The sequence below is a fragment of the Podarcis gaigeae genome (assembly GCF_964106915.1).
Source record: "Podarcis gaigeae genome assembly, chromosome: 3".
Taxonomy (NCBI): Eukaryota; Metazoa; Chordata; class Lepidosauria; order Squamata; family Lacertidae; genus Podarcis; species Podarcis gaigeae.
Window position 1 is genome coordinate 29,169,163 of NC_139680.1, and position 22,944 is coordinate 29,192,106.

Here is a 22,944-nt window from a genome sequence, read left to right on the forward strand (position 1 = left end):
TGGGCTGAGGAAAATCACCTATGCAGGGCGTTTTTTCCAGGCGGAACTCAGTTCCCACACCTCTCAGGTGGGTGCCATTGCCATTGTAAGGGAACAAGGGAGGCGTTCATTGTGACTTCTGGCACCACTTTTTCTAGAAAAATAGCACAGCAATATATGCCATGCTGAGTTGCTTGGAGGAAAGGAAGAATAAAATGGGGGGGGGGAGGGATCTGTGGGTTGTAGAGGGTTCCAGCCTGCCCTTAAAATGGCCTCCATAGTCATTTATCCAGGCAGAGCATGGGCAGGAAACATTTTTCTGAGGGCTGCATTCTCTCCTAGGCAACCTTCTAAGGGCCACACACCAATGGGGCCAGTGATAAGAGTAGACAGAGGAACAAATGCCACAGTAGGCTTGTTTCTACACACATTCACCCCACCTCTACCACTTAGGCTGGCGAGAAGCGTTTTCCGAGTTCAAGGACATGTTCCAGCCAGCAAAAGCTCTCAAGGAGTGTGTAAAGTAGGGCTAGTGAGAGGTTGTGGCCTGAGGAGCAGGCCTAAGGGCCTCACAGAGAGGCCTTAAAACAGGCACCCCCAAACTCGACCCTCCAGATGTTTTGGGACTGCAGTTCCCATCATCCCTGACCACTGGTTCTGTTAGCTAGGGATGATGGGAGTTGTAGTCCCAAAACATTTGGGGGTGCCTGCCTTAGAAGCTGCATTTGGTCTCTGGAGGGGAGGTTCCTATCCCTAGGGTAGATTAGTTGGCTTGGAAAAAGCCCCAGTTCTGCCATTCCAAGCAGCCTTCTGGAGCCGGTGGTTCTGAAAAAGCTGATGTGCTTATTAACAAATCGTTCTTAATACTGCATAGTCGGGTGTATGAGAATGCACACCCACAAAGAGCAGAAGTAAAATGTTCTGGTGGAAGAAGGAAGAGGTGGAAAGAGGAAAAAGAGGGCTCCCCCCCCCCAATTACTAGAAACCTCAAGACATATATGGGGAACCTTTGGCCCGCCCGATGTTGTTCAACTGCAGCTTCATTGATCCCTGACCACCAGTCATGCTGGGTAGGACTGATGGGACTTCAGGTTTCCAACCCTGGCTTTAAGGTGAAAGCGTGTCGCCAAACAGGGGACAAGGCTGCATGGCCTATACAGTCATATCTCGGGATAAATACGCTTCAGGATAAGTATTTTCGGGTTGCGCTCCATGGCGACCTGTAAGTAACGGAGCGCGTTACTTCTGGGTTTCGCCGCTCGCGCATGCGCAGACAGTCAAAATAACGTCACGCGCTTGCGTAGAAGCGGCGAAACGCAACCCGCGCAGACGCGTCTTACATTCTGTTCAGGATGCGATGCGAACGGGGCTCCAGAACGGATCCCGTTCGCATCCCAAGGTACCACTGTAGTACCAAGCCTTAGAGTATAGTACTTTGAGAGTGTTATGTACCGGTAAATGCTGAGCGTTTACTGAAAATACTGTACAGTGGTACCTCGGGTTAAGTACTTAATTCGTTCCAGAGGTCCGTTCTTAACCTGAAACTGTTCTTAACCGGAAGCACCACTTTAGCTAATGGGGCCTCCCGCTGCCGCCGCGCCGCCAGAGCCTGATTTCTGTTCTTATCCTGAAGCAAAGTTCTTAACCTGAAGCACTATTTCTGGGTTAGCAGAGTGTGTAACCTGAAGCGTATGTAACCTGAAGCGTATGTAACCCAAGGTACCACTGTATTTACTCAAATAAAATGCTCACTTTTTTTGCCAAATTACGTTGCGGAAATTATGTTGCGGATTAAATTTGACGGCACATTTACATTCGCCAGCAAATACTTTTTTGTTCGTTTCAAGGTTAGGAACGTTGAGGTGTGCATTAGACTTGATGGTGCCTTAGACTCTAGTAAATAAGGTGTGTCAAGCATGTCATAAACAATGTGTGTGCCAGCAACGAGTTACCGAGGAACCTCCTTTTTCATTCAGGGCAAGCATATAATCTCCAGCCTTTGATTAGTTCTTCACATCCTTCATGTGTCGTTCAGGGGGACCCACACAGTCAAATTCAAATTTCAAAAAACAGTTATCTTCCTATGGATCTGTTTGTTGGTCTGGGTCTTAAACAGTGACTCAGCAGGCCCACTCAGAAAACCACAGATTTCAACACCTTCATTATATCCACCAAACTTGACACATTCTATACAGTGAGATGCATTTTGCATTTGGATGGCATACAGAAAACTTGTCAGAAGTGGCTTAGTTAATTTGGCAGTTTTCCTTCAGTCAAACAAAACCTACAGTAATAACAGGTGTAGTTCTTTATGTGGCGATGTCTGCCCACACAAGTCTCTGAATCCAATAGATTTATAATTAATCTTTTATATAATTTTTTAAAGTTAATAACAAAAGATAAATCAATGCAACCCAATTTAATATTATGAAAAAAATCTTAATTCTTCATCTTAATTCTTTCCAGCCCGTTTTTGCTAAGCTACCAAATTTAAATCTACCTTGATATGATAATCACTTTTGTCGTAGATTAAAAATGAAGTTCAGTAAGTAAATGCAGAAGTAAAATGCTTGGGTGTGCCAGCAAGTGCCTTATTAGCTTCTGTGTAAAGTACAAATGGCATCTGCATTCTTGAGGATTAACATGGCCTATTTCCCCCCCTTAAATTTAATGCGAGAGCTTATCTGTGGCATGAACTTCCCACAGTTTGTACAACCACTGAATCACTGGTGACATTTTTATCATACTTTCTTTTCCATTTCCTCCCCCCCCCCCCAACTTCTATTTTTGCTGCTGTGAGAAGGAACGACAGTAAATCCCTGTATCTTGTGAGCATATTATGGTTGTTAATTCCATTAAGTCCTTCAAGCCGAACCAATGTCTCTCAAACACCAAGATATTAAACATATTTTCTCTTTTCTTGTTACTGCAATTGCTCTTTCAAGCACAATGCCGTTTACGGGACAATATTCCATAAAAATCACGGGCTGGTTTCCACCATATTATCTGAAAACAAAATGCAGATGAATGAAAGCATGCAACACTAATACAGTATAAAATCCAGTATAAAACAATTACTGGTAAAAGGCAGCAGATCAGAAAGACCTTAAGCACTTGTTGAAACCAAAATAAGTTAAATATTTCCAAAGGCAATGAAAGAACACATATGATCTAGTGAGCTGGCAGATGCTTAATAATGTTGTTGTCATCCAAGCCTCTAGGAGGCGTAAGTTCCAAGCCTGGGCACCACAATACAAAAGCCCTGTCATGGTCACCACAAAGTGTGCCAACTGGCATCAATACAGCAAGCAGCCACCTTCCTCCACCAATCCCAAGGCCTAGGCCATTCAATATAGGGAAAGGTGCTTTGACAGGTTACTAGGTCTCAAGTCGCTTGGGGCTTTGTAAACCCAAACTAACGCCTTGAATTGGGTTTGGTAACAGATGGGCAGCCGGTGCCCAGCTTGTAGAATAGATGTTACACAACTATGTGCAGAAGTAGCAGAATATCTTCAAGGGAAGGCCCACTAGAGTCCATTTGCAGTAATCAAGATGTGAGTTTAACAGAGAATGGAGTGCTGTGGCAAGGCTGTAGCTAGTGAACCAGCCCCCACTTCAAAAGCTGCTTGGGCCTCTGATTAAAATGATGGATCCAGGAGCACCTCAGACTACAAACCTGCACTGTTTAGAGCAGCTGTGCTATGAAACATATACTAGCAGTTGTTATAATGGTAGGCCAATCCATAGCCATGTTTTGGTCATAAGTTTCCAATATTTTTGTGACTATGATACTTTATCCATCATGGATAGTCTTATACTGCTAATATACATTTGGTAGCACAGCTCCTTACATTCATCTTAATGTACTGTTGGGGTCGCTTTGACACCTCCCTTGGTGCCTGTCAAGGTCCATTGGTGGGTGGATGGGTGTAGCTGTTTCGTCTGTTGTTTAGGGGACATTTCTCCCTGTGGCAGTTTCTTAAATTTCTAAATGTGTTCCCAGGGCCCCGCCCAAAAGGTTGTGAACTCTTGGTGTATGGTATGTTCAATTTGGGATGTGGGTGGGGCTGTGGGTTAAACCACTGAGCCTAGGGCTTGCCGATCAGAAGGTTGGCGGTTTGAATCCCTGCGATGGGGTGAGCTCCCGTTGCTCGGACCCTGCTCCTGCCAACCTAGCAGTTTGAAAGCACATTGAAGTGCAAGTAGATAAATAGGTACTGCTCTGGCGGGAAGGTAAATGGCGTTTCCGTGCGCTGCTGTGGTTCGCCAGAAGCGGCTTAGTCATGCTGGCCACATGACCCGGAAGCTGTACGCCGGCTCTCTTGGCCAATAAAGCGAGATGAGCGCCGGAACCCCAGAGTCAGTCATGACTGGACCTAATGGTCAGCGGTCTCTTTACCTTTATATGTTCAATTCAGTTCGTAATTTGCAGAGGGGTGAAGCCATGCCATGCAGTGAGCTGTGACCTTGAAGACCTGTTCTCCTATACTGGAGAATACAGATCTAGGATTTGTATAAGGATCTGAAAGTCATGGGAAACGCCAGTGATCACTTTGAGTACCGCATCATTATTTAAAGAAATAGAAAGCTTAGGCTGCAATCTCTACCCACTACCTGGCAGTAATCCCCTCCCCCCCCAAACTCAGTGGGATTTAACTTCTGAATACACATGCGTATGGTTACCCTACAAGTGATTAACACAACATGTATGCATGGGTGGTAAAGCAGAACATTCATCTGCAGGCTTCCACGGGAGAATGTGTCTATATCAGGCTCACCTCTGCCCTTACCCCACTGCAGATCTTGTTGTGGTCTAGAAATAGTAGCTGCGGCTGTATGCCTTCCATAAAATCATTGCCCCAAGGACACCGCCCCCCCCCCTTTTCTTTCTAAACTTCCTTTGGCTGCCTGCTCCTTACACTGTACTTTTAATGCTTGAAGCCAGCAGGTTGTTTTGATTATTTTTGTTTCTGTGTGGTTGTTTTCCCAAAACTTAGAGAGTGAAGCAAAATCTCAGTGACAAGGTTGTCATTCAATCTGAATGTTATTGGAAGTGTAAAAGGAGGATAATAAGAGGCTTTGGGCATGTTTGTGCAGGCACTAATGCGTCTAAAAATGCTAATGGATTGTGCACCATCCATTTGTAAGATTGTAGATGCTGCTGCCATGCTGAACAAAATGTGATAAGACAGATTTTAAGCAGCAGGGGGGGTCGGCTGGTATCATTCAATAAATACAATTAAACAAGGCGAATGATTGCTTGCCTGCAGTGTGAGAAATTGTGGCATTGCAGTATCAGATTTAACTGTATGGGGATGAGTGAAAAGGACAGCTCCAAGAAGCACTTGTTAAACGTCTCACTTAAAGTCCTCTAAGTCCTTGTCACTTGGAATCATAGGTTTGAATCCAATGTCTTCATCTCAAAGGCTATTATAAGGACGCTACCAAACAATTGCTTCCCCTTGGGATGGTAGCATGTGGGGAGGGAGTCAACCAGAGCTCCTGAGGTGATGCAGAGATGGGCGAATGGGGCACTGCCCCTTTCCCATGCAGCCTGGCCTCAAACACCACCACTTTTCACCTGCCTGCCTCCTTAGAACCAGTTCAGGTGGTGACACTGCTTGTGGCAGATTTCTCTTCTGTAATCTCAGTGTTGCCCTTGTAGGACTCCAAAAGGAGCAGCAAAATGGGGTTTAATCTAGCATTACAGTAGATGGCATTGCCTGTCATTGACTCTGGCTCTACTTACTGTTAGTCTCCCTGTGTTATGTACTGAGTTGAATAGGATCCAAAAGGCAGCAGTCTGATTGGTCCTAGAACAATAGGGTCCAGAATGCAGCAGTCTGATTGGTCCACAGGAGCCACCCAATCCAGCTCCAGGTGGAAGTGTATCTGCAACCTGATTGGCCTACAGGTGAATCCCGGAATTAGCCATTCACGTGGGGACCATTGTGTAAATACAGTGGTACCTCGGGTTACATACGCTTCAGGTTACAGACTCTGCTAACCCAGAAATAGTGCTTCAGGTTAAAAACTTTGCTTCAGGATGAGAATAGAAATCGTGCTCCGGCGGCACGACAGCAGCAGGAGGCCCCATTAGCTAAAGTAGTGCTTCAGGTTAAGAACAGTTTTAGGTTAAGAACAGACCTCTGGAACGAATTAAGTACTTAACCCAAGGTACCACTGTAATGTATATAAAGCAGACATTCTGGGGGAACTTTTATTCTTCCTCACTACTATGAGCTGAATAAAGAGCATGAAATCCACACTCGACTCCAAGTATATTTCACCCTGCCTCCGACCCTACCATTCCCCACCGCCATTTGCCACTAGAGAGAGGGATGATTCCAGGAAGGAGTGGAGAAAAGAATACAAAGCTTCATGCTAAGTATAGGGATGGGTGAATCTTTCATTGCTGGCTTCTTAGCTTCTAATTTTTCCAATCACATTTCTGCATCCATTTCCTTTAAAAAAATAATTCTAAAAGCATTTTAGTGTTCGGTTCTCCCAATAAACACATATTTGCAAGCAACCCCCTCCCCAATATAATGCATTTTACATGTTTTCACTTGTATTTCAATTTTTATGCACACCTGCCTCTAATATATGCATTCCGTAGACGTTCTAAGGGTCGAGAACTGCATTACAGAATTTGGAGAAGTGCTGGTTTCTAAAGAAAGTTGTGCTTTAGTTCACGTATTTGCTTGGGAAATGCAAATTCGGTAGGGTCACACTGAAATTACGGGTGCTACTGTTCATTTGTGTAGCCAAAGTTGCTACAAAAGCAAAATACATGAAACAGAATAAAATGCACAGAGATGAGAACCAGACCAAATTTGTCTCCCAACCCTAGTGAGTGGCACAACTGGCAATGTGCCTTGCCTTATCCCCAGCAAGACATAAGGGCAGAATTGATGAGGACTGGAACAAAGACCATTGCAATAGTATCTCAGCTGGGAAGCTAAGCTGAAACAGAAGCCAAATCTAGTTCTGTATATCCAAGGACCTTTGGGGAATGGAGAATACATGAGAGACAGATAGGCTGCATTATTTCCCTTTCATCTTTTGCCTTAGGAAGAAACCTCTGCTGGGCTGGAACCACAAACTTTGTCCTGAGCTTCACATCGCTGGATGCTATTAAAATGGAATGTTATGGTGTTGAGCTGCCCTTGCTAAGCTGCTGCACAAAACAGGAAATGGTAAGAAAACATACATCTCAGTAAAGCTACCAACTAGTGGCACAAGGTCATATTGTTCTGAATTTTATGTGCCTTTGTGTGTGTGGGCACTGCTGCTGTTGTATTGCATGCGCTGATAAAGGTAAAGGTAAAGGTACCCCTGCCCGTACGGGCCAGTCGTGTCCGACTCTAGGGTTGTGCGCCCATCTCACTCTAGAGGCCGGGGGCCAGCGCTGTCCAGAGACACTTCCGGGTCACGTGGCCAGCGTGACGAAGCTGCTCTGGCGAGCCGGCACCAGCGCAGCACACGGAAACGCCGTTTACCTTCCCGCTAGAAAGCGGTACCTATTTATCTACTTGCACTTTAGGGGTGCTTTCGAACTGCTAGGTGGGCAGGAGCTGGGACTGTTTGACGGGAGCTCACCCCGCTGCAGGGATTCGAACCGCCGACCATGCGATCGGCAAGCCCTAGGCGCTGAGGATTTACCCACAGCGCCACCCGTGTCCCTGCATGCGCTGATATTGCCAGTCTATTTGGAATATTCATATATTTATCTACATGTTTTTTAATAGCCCTCTTGTACAGACTCAATGGCACTTGCAATGCAAGGGTGATCCTTCTGAGGTAAACTGATACTGTATACCCCCTTTCTTCTTCTTCTTCTTCTTCTTCTTCTTCTTCTTCTTCTTCTTCCTCTTCCTTCTTCTTCTTCTTCTTCTCTTCCTCCTCCTTCTTCTTCCTCTTCCTCCTCCTCCTCCTTCTTCTTCTTCTTTTGTTGTCAGCTTAGGTTGCTTATGTCTATGCTACCTGGAGCATAGTGTGGTTTGTTGGAAATTAAAAAAGGGCATGAGAAACTCTGTCCTGTTAATAATGAAACACCCCCACCCAACATACGATGTGGTGGTGGTCACAGAGCGAAGATTTTGAATTGGGATTCGACAAATTTATGGAGGATATGGCTGTTGGCTATTTGCAGTATGGTAGCGCTGCAGCAAGCTTGCTGGGGAGACCATGCATTAAAAAGGGACTCAAAAATAACTTAAACAAGGTTTTAATTACAAAAACAAAAACTCCTAATACATTAAATACATCAACAACAAACCAGACCCAACCACCAACCCATCCCCCAGGGTAATGGGAGAGCTAGGTGCTTATATACTACATCCAATTGCTGACACATATTCAATACAACTCAGCAGCACCTGCTATGTTTCACAGCTGTAGAGCTGGGTCTCCTTATTTTGCTCTGGCCCTTGCTCTGGTCCCTTAAAGACATACACATCGGGTGGAGCAATGATGAACCTTTACATTTAAAGAAACCATTGAACAATGGCTAGCAGTGGCCAGTTGCTAGTTATGAGGGACATATCCTGCTATCAAGGACCAGTGGTAGCACATCTCTCTAAATATCGGTCACTGGGAATGAATACTGGAAATGAACTTGGCAGGTTGGAGAATTCTGACATAAACAAAAATGGGAACAGAAATTGCTAATGTTTGTTTGTCACGTTTGGAATGCAAATCAATCCAGCTTAGAATCCGTATTTGCTGTTGCTTTCAAGCCACAAATGATTACATACCTCCAGCACTTGTGATGTGTTTCCTTTGCACTGAACTGAATGGGGTGGGATAATATATGTTACATAATTTGCATCATTAATTGTGTTACATATTTTAAGTTACATAGTTTTGCCACGGTTGGCGGCAAGATGAATAACATAGCTTTTGGAAACAGATGAACTGCAGCAGAATGGAAATGGTGCCGCCTGCAACAAATAAACCACTTTGCAGATTTTTGGCTTTTTTACAATCAAGCAGCATATCTCATGTATAGTTGCACACATGTTTGTTTCCTCGGGATCTGGAACCCCAATCCTTCAAGGGTGGGGCTACCAGGAATGTCCCCCACATATTCCACATAAAAGATACTCCACATGCACGATGACAACATGTTGTGGTTGTATAAAACTGACACATTCGAAATCCAGCGTTTTATTTAAAAACACCAATGAAGTGTACATAAGGAGAGGTGATTGGTTTTAGCCACAAGTTTAAGCAAAATACTGTATTGGGGAAGAAAAGGGGTGTGAGAAAAGAGAGAGAAGAGAGAAGGGGGGAGGAAGGGGAAATGTATCATTGAAAGGGTTTTGCAGTCATCTACAATAATTAAAAGTCACATTTACAATGATAAGAGTAAATTCATACTTCCAGAACTGTTCAGTACTGGCTTGCATCAACTTTCTGTGAAACACACTGATAATATATGATGAGGCTTTAGCCGTCAGATAAATGTGTCCTCCTTCTAATGGATAAAAGATACAGCTGTATTGTTTATACTTTCCTGCCAATTAAACACTCAATCCCCCTGCTTTTTATCTTCTTTAAAGGAAATAGAGTCCATATAAATAAAATTATTGTTATTAAACCATCATAAAATCCCATCTTAGTCTTCTGTGGGGGTTTTTTTGAAGTCTGGAAAAACTTCTCCAATATGTCTCTGCTTAGCAAGCCATTGTTTGCACAGGGGGCACTGAGAGAACTTAGCAACCTTACAATTGCTTCCTTGGCTGCTGTCTGCATTTCTTTTAACCCCCAACACTTCCACAATACTTCCTGCCAACCTAGCATCCTGCCAACCTAGCAGTTCGAAAGCACGTCAAAGTGCAAGTAGATAAATAGGTACCGCTCCAGCGGGAAGGTAAACGGCGTTTCTGTGCGCTGCTCTGGTTCGCCAGAAGTGGCTTAGTCATGCTGGCCACATGACCCCCGGAAGCTGTACGCCGGCTCCCTCAGCCAATAAGGCAAGATGAGTGCCACAACCCCAGAGTCAGCCACGACCGGACCTAAAGGTCAGGGGTCCCTTTACCTTTACCTTACTTCCACATAACATTACCAAGCAACATAACTTGCAGAGGGTTTGTGATGTCCCACTTACTTTTCTTTTACTCACCCTCACCCCAGAGGAGCAATGACTGTAGTGTGGTGCACTCACTGTCACTTGTATTCATCTCTGGTCAGAAAGGTTTTGCAGGTTACTTCAACAAATGTGTGCCACCTGTTTGGACTAGAGCCGACAAAAGAAATATTGGCACAGAGACACAGTGCCTCTCAAAGCACTATCACCACTATGCAAAACTATTGTCTGCCTGGCTTCTACCGTAGGAGGATGTCGATTTTGAATGGAATTGGCGCTGTTGTTTGATCCCCATCTATGGCTAGATGAGAAGGTATAAGCATCAAAAAATAATGGATTCCTTGCGGCGGCACTCTTGACTTTGCAGCTCAATGTTCTCATGTCAGCAGGAAAATAAGAGCAAGACATTCTGGCCTTGAAAAGAGCTGCCGGAGGGAATGACACCCTTTTATGCAGGCTTTCAATCCTTAGAGATGTAGCACTGTGCAGGTTTGAGCTAATGAATGACACTTTCATGTCAAGCAGCTCCGAAAAGGCAAGAGTTACTGCTAACATTTCTGGTTCTCTCTTTGAAAAAAAGAGGGAAAAAAGAGCCACCTACATTTTTGACTTTCAAGTGTTCTCCTTATGACTTTGAAGGGCGTACCTTGCTCTGAATGTCGTTCGAGAAGTACAAAGTAGCGGAAGGGTTTCGGTATTGATTGTTTTAATACGTTCCATCGCAGTTTGTGTAAAATGCTGTACTGCATGTTTCTTCTCTTCGATATTTTTAAATTTTAACTTGGGGATTTATATTTTAAAAAGGTGAGAGCAGTATGCAAGTAAGGCACCTATCCCAGAATAACCCACACAAATGCCTATTAATATTCATAGTTTTTCTCCTGAATGCAACCCAACCTAAGCAAATGCAGACATGGCCATTTTTTTTTTAACGTATTTTTTTTATTAAAGATTTATAGATTTAGAAAAGTGTGTGCAATGTCTCTTTTTCCAAGTTACATTTTCTCCAGATCAGTTCCATTTGTTGAGACATTAGTGTTACATTAGGAAGAAAAGGAGGGAAGAGGTGGAGGGGGGCATGGTGGGTGGGGGTGGAGTCGGGTGGCGATGTTTCTATTTTACTTAATGTATGTGTGGGGTTTTGTGTCAGCGTTGCTTGTACGGGTTCTCTTTACTATTTGCTTGTGTTTTTGGTGGTGAGAGAGGCTGGGGTTGGCCTAGGGTGTGGTGGTTTGTTTGTGATTGGCTGTGGTGAACTTTTTCATGTGTGAGTGGGGTGTGGATGTGTGTGTTCTTGAATCAGGTTAGCCATATTGATTCATGTGCTGTTTGGATTCTTGTTGGGCTGTGTATGTGATAAAGGGGAGCCATACCGGGATGAAGGCATCTTCTTCCATTTATCCCCGTGTCAGTTTCAGTTTATTGGTTAGTTTTTCCAATAAGGCTGTTCCCCATACTATTTGGTACCATTGGTGCATGGCCATACTTGCCACCCATTTTGTATTTCTGGATTCATGTCTATTTTTTGCCCCTCCCTTCCCTTCAAGTTCCTGATTTTAAGTTCATACCCTCAGTCCCATAATTACAAAAGCCATCCCAGCTTCTGATTTGATCCAGGGACGCCCCTATTTTCCCCACCCAGTGCTTCTGTCACCCAGCTTGGGAAAGAGAGTGAGCCGGTGTTTGTCTTGAGATGCGGCAGGGGAGCACCCCATGGCCTATTCATGGCAGCTGCTGGCCTCCTTGGGCAGCTCGTAGCTGCTGCTGGAGAGCAGGCGAAGAGGAGGAGAGGCTGCTTCCATCAAGCCCACGTGACATGCAGGCTCTGAGGGACAGGCAGAGGGCAAGGCTGCCCTGGGCGGGAAGAAATGGGGAGCGGAGCAGTGCACAAGGAATCTCAATTTTTAAAAAATTAAAAATGCTTTGTGCATCCATGTCTAATCTTCCCCCTTTCTAAAATTGATTTACAGTGGTACCTTGGGTTACATACACTTCAGGTTACATACACTTCAGGTTACAGACTCCGCTAACCCAGAAATATTACCCCAGGTTAAGAACTTTGCTTCAGGATGAGAACAGAAATCGTGCTCTGGTGGCGTGGCAGTAGCGGGAGGCCCCATTACCTAAAGTGGTGCTTCAGGTTAAAAACAGTTTCAGGTTAAGTACGGACCTCCGGAACGAATTAAGTACTTAACCTGAGGTACCACTGTATTGGTGTGTGTTTTTCTTTTTGTACACACACACACACACACACACACACACACACTCTTACACAAGTACATGAAGGATAGCTGTCAGTATTTACTAGTCCAGGTAGCTAAGAGTGCAGCTTCTGTTTTCAGAAACAATAGATCTCTGATCACCAGATGCCAGTAAAAGAGGGATGTCGTCATCAACCCCTATCTCTCAAGTGCCATTTGGTACTTGTTCGGCCACGGCTGATAGCCAGGATGCTAAGATCGGCAAATTATTAGGTTCTAATTGTGCCACAAAATACATCATCATACTGGTGTGAATAGATGCTTGAGGCTGCACAGGGTTATTCTATAAAAAACATCCTTTTCAGGTGCTGCTTCTCCTGCATATGCACCAGTTTTTATAAAAATGACTCCTCCCTCATTGTTGTTGAAAAGTTAGCTATGTTCTTCCAATTTTTGAATTCTGTTTAGAATTTTTTTGTTTGTAAAGCTTCATCTTTGTACTTCCCTGGCATGATTTGCTTTGGCCTTTGATCTCTGCTTCCGTCATATTGTGACAATATGGATGATGCCGGCTTGTTTATTAGATTTGAAAGCGGAGTACCTGACCTTGGTTTGTGTTAGCTGACCTTCAGACATTTCCTGCCTTAACAGCTAGCAAAAGAGAACATCTGGCACTCTGTGGTGCAAAGCCCCCAAAACCTGGAATTCCATTTAAACAACTTTTCACAGTAGAGAAAAATCCCAAATTGCTCTTTCAACACAACTTTTGTTTGCTGGTTAAGCTTGCCTTTGTAGTAATTCATCAGGATTGAGGTACCTTTTCTTCATATGTTGCTGTGCCTTCACCGGGGGTTGGGTGGTGTGGTCCGGCTAAATATTCAAAAGTTATATGCTGAAGCTTTGTATTATATATACACCCCCACACCTCACACTTACTGTGTAGCTGGAGGAGTTAGTGAATTAAAATGATCAGTCAGCTGTTAGCAGTGGGTTCACCTGTCACCATGGCAATCGAATGCTGTACTTATTGGCTTCCTATTCCTCTTGCAATGATGTTTAGGATTACTTTTGCTTTAGAATATCAGGTTTTATCCTTGTCGAGTCCAGTCTAGTGTTTACATTTTAGCTGCTGTCTGCTCATTGCTTTGTTTGCTAGATTGCTCATTGTTAAGCCAAATGATCTACTGATTGGAGCTAATGGTGAGGAGAGAGTTGGAACTCTCTCTGTATTTAAATGAGACACTCTCATTTGTTCCCCTTCCCAGCTGTTGGGAAGAGGTGAATGTAAAGTGTGCATGAATGTGAATCAGCAGTCGCACACCTCAACATTCCATTTTTTTCTTGCGAGAGCATGGCAGCCAAGATGGCCGCCACAATCTCACATGATTTTGAGTTATAATCATGCCTCTCCCTGCACTATTTTGGGGCAACGATCTTGCATGGGTGATGTGGCTCATGTAGGTTCCGGTCCTGGAAGAGGGTATCCTGGTTTTGGATCACTTTGTATTGGAGGACACACTGTAGTTTGGGGAGGGAAAAATAGAATTGTTAATAGGGATGGGTGAATCTGTCAGTATCAGCCTCAGCTTCTCATTTTTGCAATTAAAGTTCACTTCACCACATTTTCACATTAGTTTGCAAGTTTTTTTTTTAAATGCCCTCTCAAAAATATGCCCACATTTTAGTGTACATACCTCCTAATATGTACTTTTTTTGCAAGCAATTTCCCCTTATTTAAGGCATTTCAAAAATTTTAGGTTCATGAGTATATGGATTTTTATGCACACTTCCCCGCAATGTAATAATTTTTGTACACATTTTAGTTGGAGAACTGCATTGCAAGATTCAGAGAAGTGTGAATTTCCAAATATTGCTATGTCCACTTATTATTTTGGGTAGAACAAATAAGGGAGGCTTGCGTTCAGATATGAACCAAACAGAATTTCTCCCCTTTTCTTAGCTGTTGACACTTTCTCTGTGGATCTGATGTAGGGTGTCAAATCTGTAACCCTCTAAGAATGCCTGCTATTCTTCCATTTAAGCTCTATTTCTATATTTATAAATAAAGGAAATATTACAAAACATTGTATGTCTCCTGCTCACTCATCTCCTGGAGACCAGCGCTGCTATGGAACATCTCATTGCTTGGGGGAAGTGAAGAACAAACAATATTCTCATCTTGACTCCTTTGATGAAAAGAAAGCAAAGTATGCTGTGTCAAGCTTGTTTTCAAGCTGCGATTGGTTAGAGTTGGTTGCAAAGAAGACAGTCATTCAATACAAATCTGAAGACTGGTTTCTATTTAACTTGGATTGATTCTTTGCAGGTAAATAATTGACTTACACAAACTAACACTGGAATCCTGTGTATGTTACGTAGAAGTCTGTTTCCCGTCCTAGTAGGTGTGCACAGGATTTCCAGCTGTAGAGGCTTTTGGACTTAGGTCACTTCCAGATGGCCTGTTTACTGAGCATTCATCCTGATTCCTTCGCAGTGAGGTTGTATCAGGCACTTTCCAGTACATTCCAGTCACATTTCTTATAGCAAAAAGACTGATTGTGTGCGTGTTCTACAAGAGTTCCAAATCAGTTTTAATTGGACCCACTGAATTGACCAGTATCTGATTGAATCTCACCTGAAAATAGCAATGATCTGGAAGGGACCTTAGACTTGCGCGAATGGTTACTGTGTCGTAGAACAAATCAACAGGTCTATCTACTTTCCAGCGCTAGTCCCAAAGCAACATTGATTAAGCCTTTCATAACTCCAGCCCCTTCTGACCACAACATTGCAGCAGTTTCTCCCACGCTCCTGCAGCAATTCTTTACCAGATCAATGCTTTCAGTTGGTACGCATAACTTCCAGATATGGTCCAAGTACACGCTTGAGACATTAATCCCCAGACCCATGGAATGCAAGTATTAACTGATTTCTTTGAGAAAAGTTACACAAGGCTAGAGTTACTTTTTTCTTTGTTCCCTTTTCTGTTCTTTCCGCCATCAAACAAAGGAAAGCAATATTAAGCCATGGTAGCTTGGGTAGAATTTATAACTTAGCAAGTGAAAGCAATATCTATAATCCTCTTTGGGCTATATCAGGTCCTTGCTCAATGACCTCCTTCCACAGTATGCATTTCTGTGAAGAGCTTTTTACTTGAACTTTGTGCACTGAGCACTCAGAGGCACAGACCATTGATTTCTATCTGCCAGACAATAAATAAAGGAGTTTGTGGAGTGGTGGGTTGATGATGCTGAGGTGATCCATTGTATGGAGCGAAAAGGGCAGATGCTCTGCTCCTGTAATCCTCAGTTGGGCTCGATACAAATTCAGATGTGCAAAATTTCCTTGGCTGCAAGTATATAGCAGAACAACAACAACAAAATCAATCCAGCAAGTGCAGAAGTAATTATTTCATTTGCTGATATACAAAGCATGTTAATCAGAATGTTCATACGGGGGTTGTGGCATAGCCTCCTCACTCTGCACTTCTCCTTTTTCTCTCAGAGTAGCGCCATAAGCCACTTCACCCTGAGAAAATGCTTGCGGTGAAAGACAGCTGCTGTGTTCTTCTGCAACCTCATATTCTCACCTTAGGGCACAGCTGTCAACCGTCCCTTATTTGGTGGGAAACTCCCTTATCCCAGTGCCTGTCCCGCTGCTGGCCTTTATTAATGATGTCCCTTAAATTTCCCGGGTTTCAAAGAAAGCAGCTCCTCTCCCTCCCTCCCTGCTGGCCAGGGAGGAGGGAGGCTTCAACTGTGTTGCTTGGCTGCGTTGCTCGCCCAATAAGGAGTCTAAGAACGACTGGGGGGTGGAGCTTGCATGCCTTGTGCCAATCAAATCGGCCGCGTTGCCTGGGGACTCGCCTTTGCTCAGCGCTTCCCAGCGGAGAACGTGACAGTGGTTTTCCTTGCTGTAATCCCCTTTGCCGGGTTGCTGCGCTGTGGGAACCACCGCTTGAGGCTTCGTTTGGCTGCTGGCTGGGCTTTCTGCCTTTGGCTCGGAGGGGCTCAGAAGTTGAACATACTTGTGTTTGGAAAATCCCATATTTTGGCTGCTGATCCCTTATTTTCAATTCTGTAAGTTGACAGCTATGCCTTGGGGCAGTAGCAACCCCAGGTTCTCCCTCAGATGCAACTTAGTTTAAAGGTCTGAAGGGTGTCATACAAACTCAAGAAGTTCCTGCTGGATCAGACCAGTGGCCCATTTAGGCCAACATCCTGTTCTCACAGTCACTAATCAGATGGGGGAAATAGCAAGGAGCATCACATGATCCTGTGGTTTCCAAGAACTGGTATTCAAAAGCATAGTGCCTAGGTTGGTGGATGGAGAGCATCCTGTTGCCTTCTTACAAAACCTCCCCATTTTCACACTCCCCATCATTGCTGCTATTTATTAGAGAACACTTTTGTCTCTGTCTCTGCCCACCACCAGCATTCAGCTCCCAACAGATCACCCTAGAGCAGGCATCCCCAAACTCAGCCCTCCAGATGTTTTGGAACTACAATTCCCATCATCCCTGACCACTGTTCCTGTTAGCTAAGGATGATGGGAATTGTAGTCCCAAAACATCTGGAGTTTGGGGATGCCTGCCCCAGAGGGAATGCGGCTCTGCTCAGAAACATGTTTCCTTAACCCCAGTTTAAGAACTGGGATTGGGGGCTGTAAAATATCTGTGTTTCCTGCATCAAAAGGTTTGCAAATGTGTATTGATGATCCATATTCCCTAGTCTAAAAACAAACAAACAAACAAAAACAAAACACCAATAGTTAGGCAAAGGTCCTACCTTTGAGAATAAAATCCCAGGGCAGGGCTCATCTAGCTTCTAGTTTTTCATTTTAGTTGATTACCAGTCAGTGGTCACAATACATAGAAGAGGCAGATGTTCTGAATACTATTTTGCATGCTGTTAACAGCTAAATTAATGGTAAATGGAAGTAGTAATTCCTGGTAAAATGTGAGCTGCTTTGAGTGAAAGTTTTGCCACAGGGCGTGAAATGATTTGAAGCCAGTGTGGTATTTGATATGATGTAATATGAACTTTTCAAATAGCGGGTGATTGATTGTTTGATTTAGATAGCTTTGTCATACTGCTTGGTTCAGTGTTTGTTGAGCAGAAATAACAAGATGTGTCAGGTGGCAGAGAAACCCAGTTTTAAGTATATATTAGGTGGGGAGTATTATCTTTCTCATTCACGAGAGTGCAGATTGCAATCTTCCCCAAACAAATGTTAACGATAATGGAAGTCTGAAATAGAAGGCCCATTAATAAAAGTGGTTTACTCTGTTCTGTTGGGATAGCCAGTCTTTCCACCCATCACGCATTTTCATTAGAGGACATTGTTAAACCCACTCCATTACAGTCTTCTGTCACGTTAGAAAATCTCTCTCCGTATTTGGTCTGTATACTCAGTAAGTTTTATTGAGAGAGTTGGGGCAGGGAACTACCATGAGCCATAAAGAACACTCCATTAAAAAGTATTGAAAAGGGGCTGTGGACCTTAGAAATATGAAAGCTTTTTCAAGAATTCCAGATGACTAAACTGCCGGCAACAGTGCTTTGTTGGTAAAATAAAATAAAATGAGGGGCCAGTACTCATATCTTGGTAAAAGTGTTGTGGACGCCAGCACAATATGCCTTCCATGGTCACTAAAAAGTAAATAAGTGATGTTGTCACACACAAAAAGCACCGGTTAAAAGGATCTGAATAATAATTTTTTTTAATTGTGCTGTGATGCAGCCAGACTTTCCCACCAACTTTGTTATAATTAGAAAGACATATGGTTGTGTTTTATAATTAATTCCCACAAATTAGATGCTTTTGGAGTTGACTGATTAGTCTTGTGCACATGGTTGCAATGTTTTCATTGTTTAAATCTGTGTTATCCTAACATAGGCAATGTGCACATCAAAAACATCTGCCAGACCTGAATCAATTAAATCATATTCATTCTCTCTCTCTCTTTTTTGGATAGGAGGGATTTGATTTCTGAATTCATGTAAACCAATGAACAAAATTCATTAAAATGAATACCACTGAGCTGTGTACACATATTTCAAATTGTTTTAAACTGGAAGCTTTTTGTACACAGAATCTAATATTTTCATAGTACACTTAAGGAAGGGGGGCTAGCTAAATTTGTGAAACCAAAAGATGAGAATAAGCCCTTTTTATTTTGTATTATATTATTATTTAAAAGTTTGTATACCACAATTTCATAACAAATATCAGAGCAGCTTATCACAATTGTAATGCAATAAAAACCACAGACACAAATAAAACAGATCACCAGCTGACTATTTTGGGAAACGGTTTTCTCAATTCTCTGCATTAGCCTGGCGGTTAACAAAAGTTTTCAGCAAATGTTTGAAAGTTAGTATAGAAGGGGCCTGCTAGATCCTGAATGAAAGAACATTCCACAGGAGTGAGCCAATAACACTGAAGGTTCAGTTTCGTGTTGATGTCAGATGAGCCTCACCAACACGGAGCACAACCACTGACACTCTTGCAGATGATGTCAGTGATGACACTGGGATATATTGTGCTGACTGACAGCCAAACCAGACGTGAAGGGAGAGATCTGTGATTGGGATGGTCTGTAGTTTTTGCTTTTAGTTGCTCTGAAACAAGTCCCATCAAAGTTGCAGAAAACCTGACATTTATTCCGATTCAGCTTTAAAGAGTGGGTTATTCCAATTCCAATTCAGCTTTAAAGAGTGGGTTTTTGCAGGGAAAGTTTGAGGCAAAACCAAACAAACCAACAAAACACTCAGACATGCAGCGTCTCCCCACACCCAACATAAAATAAAAATAAAAGGTATCATTGCAAGAGTTGACAATTACAATTCCAAGCACATATATGATATATAGGTATCATTATTCAAACACATGTTTATTTTTAACCTACTATATTTTGTATGAATGTGTTCCTAATGTCATGATACTTGTCCATGCAAACTCTGCGCCAATAAGTAACCTGTTCATAAGTTGCAAATGTAGTCATATCCTCAACCCGTTGATTATATGGAGCCATACACTTATATTTCCAGTGCATCCGTATCAGTATTTTGGCCATGGTAAGGGCATGAATAATCGTTTAACTTGTCCAGTTGTCAAATTTCATATAGTAGGCATGTACTTCAAAAGAATATTTTCCTCTGAATTTTTTAAACTTTTTCCGCATAGTCACGTTTTTATAATCCACTACTTTCTCCCAGAACTTCGTAAAAACGTGTGTTTTAAGATACATGTAAAAACAGGTCTTTTGAGGAAACATTATTCATACAACAACATGCTGTTTTAGACAGTCCTTTTCTGTACAAATGTAGTAGAGTTCCTATAACATGGGTAGGCAAACTAAGGCCAGGGGGCCAGATCCGGCCCAATCGCCTTCTAAATCTGGCCCGTGGATGGTCCGGGAATCAGTGTGTTTTTACATGAGTAGAATGTGTGCTTTTATTTAAAATGCATCTCTGGGTTATTTGTGGGGCATAGGAATTTGTTCATTCCCCCCCCCAATATAGTCTGGTCCCCCACAAGATCTGAGGGACAGTGGACCGGCCACCTGCTGAAAAAGTTTGCTGACCCCTGCCTATAAATTCAAAGACGTGGAGCGCTAAAGTGCAGACCTCTGCCTGGAAAGAGCGGAGTGAAAGATAAGTGTGGATAAGCCCTTAGTTTTCTTAAATATTTGCATTTGAAGTAAGCACAGAACAAGGCAGCCTTGAGAGCTGGAAGTTCAACTCATTCTCCTTGGTAAAGTCAAACTTTTAAGTTCAATATATTCAATTTCATGGTCAGTGTCCTTAGGAGACAAAGCCATATTCTACCAATATTTGAAAAGGCCCAAACAGGCAGATTCAGGACTCTCTCTTTAACCCTGATGTTTGTGTGCTTTGGTCATAAGCCTGTGTGTGTGTGTGTGTGTTAAATACAAATTTCAGATCCTCTTTCCAAGGCCATAATGCCACATCCATCTGGTGTTTTGTTTTTTAAAAAAGTAAAGGACCCCTGGATGGTTAAGTCCACTCAAAGTTGACTATGTGGTTGTGGCACTCATTTCGTTTTCAGGCCGAGGGAGCCGGTGTTTGTCCACAGCAGCTTTCCAGGTCATCTGGCCAGCATGACTAAACCGCTTCTGGTGCAACGGAGCAACGTGATGGCTCACGGAAACACCGTTTACCTGCCCACCACAGTGTTACCCATTTATCTACTTGCACTGGTGTGCTTTCAAACTGCTAGGTTGGCAGGAGCTGGGACAGAGCAGCAGGAGCTCACCCCATTGCGGGGATTCGAACCGCCGACCTTCCAATCGGCAAGCCCAAGAGGCTCAGTGGTTTAGACCACAGCACCACTCCTGCCCCTAACCAGATTTTTACCATATGGTGTTGTAGCTAATCCAAGGTATTGCTGTCACTGGCAAAGTATACTCCCTGCCCCCGTTGCACAGTAAGATTTTATGAAAGGTTTTCATACTACAATAAGACAACAGTGACAAAAATACTATATATATATATATATTGGCCCTTACCACCCATAAAAGTTAGTAGCCCCTCCCAGCTCTCACCTGGGATCTTTCCTTTCTCCTTCCAGCCTCTCACCCTGAGAGTGACATTTTCATCTGCCAGTTACATAAAAAGGGAGGGGGGAAAAGTATTGAAGACATTCAGTCCATTATAACATCCATCTTCTCCACTTTCTGTTAGGAAATATTTCATATACGAGTCAAAGTGTCTCTGAAGTATTATTTAAGATATCCACGTAATACCTCTGGAGATCCTGTGAATACCCAAGCAAAGGTTACCTTCTTATGAACTGCCCAAGCTCCTCTTTAGTGTTTCACAGCATCAAAGGAAAGCTGCTTTGTATCAAGTTTGACCATTGACCCATTTAGCTGAGTATTGTCTATGACCATTGGCCAGCTTGTGTCTTTCCCAGTCCTATATGGAGCTGCTGGGGTTTGAACCTGGGACCTTCTACATGCAAAACTGATTCTCTACCACTGAGCTACCTGTGATTCTTCTTTCCAGCTTATAGCACAAGTCTGTCCTTGAACTATGCCTGTTGGATGAGTATAAATGGCTACTAAGCCCCTTGCAGTGGTATAACTGTGGCTGCCGGTATAGCTGGGCTATAGGATAGGACAGCCCATTTTGAATCTCGAAGCCAATGGGATCAAGTAGTCTTAGTCAAGAGTTAGGTGGGGGTGACTGAAATCCTCAGTGCTAAAAACCAGTGAGAGCCAGTGTGGTGTAGTGGTTAATAGCGGTGGACTCGTAATCTGGTGAACCGGGTTCGCGTCTCCGCTCCTCCACATGCAGCTGCTGGGTGACCTTGGGCTAGTCACATTTCTCTGAAGTCTCTCAGCCCCACTCACCTCACAGAGTGTTTGTTGTGGGTGAGGAAGGGAAAGGAGAATGTTAGCCGCTTTGAGACTCCTTCAGGTAGTGATAAAGCGGGATATCAAATCCAAACTCCTCCTCCTCCCCCTCCCCCTTTTGAATTTGAAACATGCCATTTTATATATTTATTACATGCATAAGAACTTCAGCTCATGGGTGTGGCCAGAATTTTTTTTGGGGGGAGGCCTTTGTTAGGCGAGGCAAAACCAACATGATTGATCAGTTGGTCACTTAAATATTTCTATTTTCTTATTTGAACTGGAGGGAGGCCCCCCTTGGCTGCACCCATGTTTCTGCTTTCCATTTGAGTTGGAAGACCAAAAAACAAACAGACACACAAAAACAAACAAGCGAAAAAGCAAGCAGTCTAATGATAGTCCCAAAGGGGGTGGGAGTGTATGTGGACGATTAAACTGGGAGAGCCATTTGAGGCCCTTTTAAATAACAACTGTGCCTACCAAACAGATCTGCCTTCCTTTGCATATTCTGTGTTTTTAGAGCTCATCCTCTGTCACAACCAGGCTCTGCTGCAGGATGCCTCTGAATTGCAAGATGCTTGGGAACAGAAGCAGTGGCGGATTTAGGGGACTGCGAACCCTAAATCCAGGTGCTGGAATTTTTTTTTCACCATGGCCCAAACCCGTCCTTGGTGACCCTGTTTGTAGAAGTCTAGCCTGGAAAGTCCATGTAAATATCAGGTTCTGGTGTTAATTCCAGTTAATGGATGCAGGGGAAATACATATATATATTGTTTTTTCACTTCTTTAATTTGACCAGGAATAGATAAATTCTTCTAGCACATTTAGGATACTTAAGGTGGTGAATGAAGAAACTTTAACTCTGGTTAATACAGCTGGTTAATACAGCAGGAGGGACAGTTAGGTTTTGCTTATTAGGTAATGGACAGCTCTCACGAGTGGGACTGATGTTCTGGGCTCAGCAGGCCTGAAAATGGAATTTTGAACCTTTAAAATAGATGCAAGCAGTGTTAATATAGGGCAGGCTCATCACAGGCATACAGCTGTCATTTTATGTATTCAGCTTTCTTTCGTTTTTAATCACCTAATCCAAAGACCAGAAGACTGATTATACTGGAAATATGTAAAGAGCAATAGACATATGATGAGGGGAAATGATAGAGAAACTCAAACAAAAGGAAACATTATGAGCTGTAACAATGGAGTGCTGGCTCAGTCATATCCTGAGAGCACATTTGCCGTGTGATCCAGAGAGAGCTGCTGTTTATTGACAGTAGAAGGAGGTGGAA

The 22,944-nt window shown here is 43.2% G+C and overlaps 1 long non-coding RNA gene across 2 annotated transcripts in view; it reads left to right on the forward strand.

The window, feature by feature from the left end:
* LOC310840805 overlaps positions 1-22,944 on the forward strand; it is a 134,217-nt gene that overhangs the window by 1,864 nt on the left and 109,409 nt on the right. The window contains exon 2 of one of the 2 annotated variants that reach the window (XR_014562154.1): positions 7,054-7,178. This is a non-coding gene — a long non-coding RNA (uncharacterized lncRNA). Of the gene's footprint in view, positions 1-6,965; positions 7,179-22,944 lie in introns of those variants that run through there. The other variant, XR_014562155.1, reaches the window with a different exon arrangement.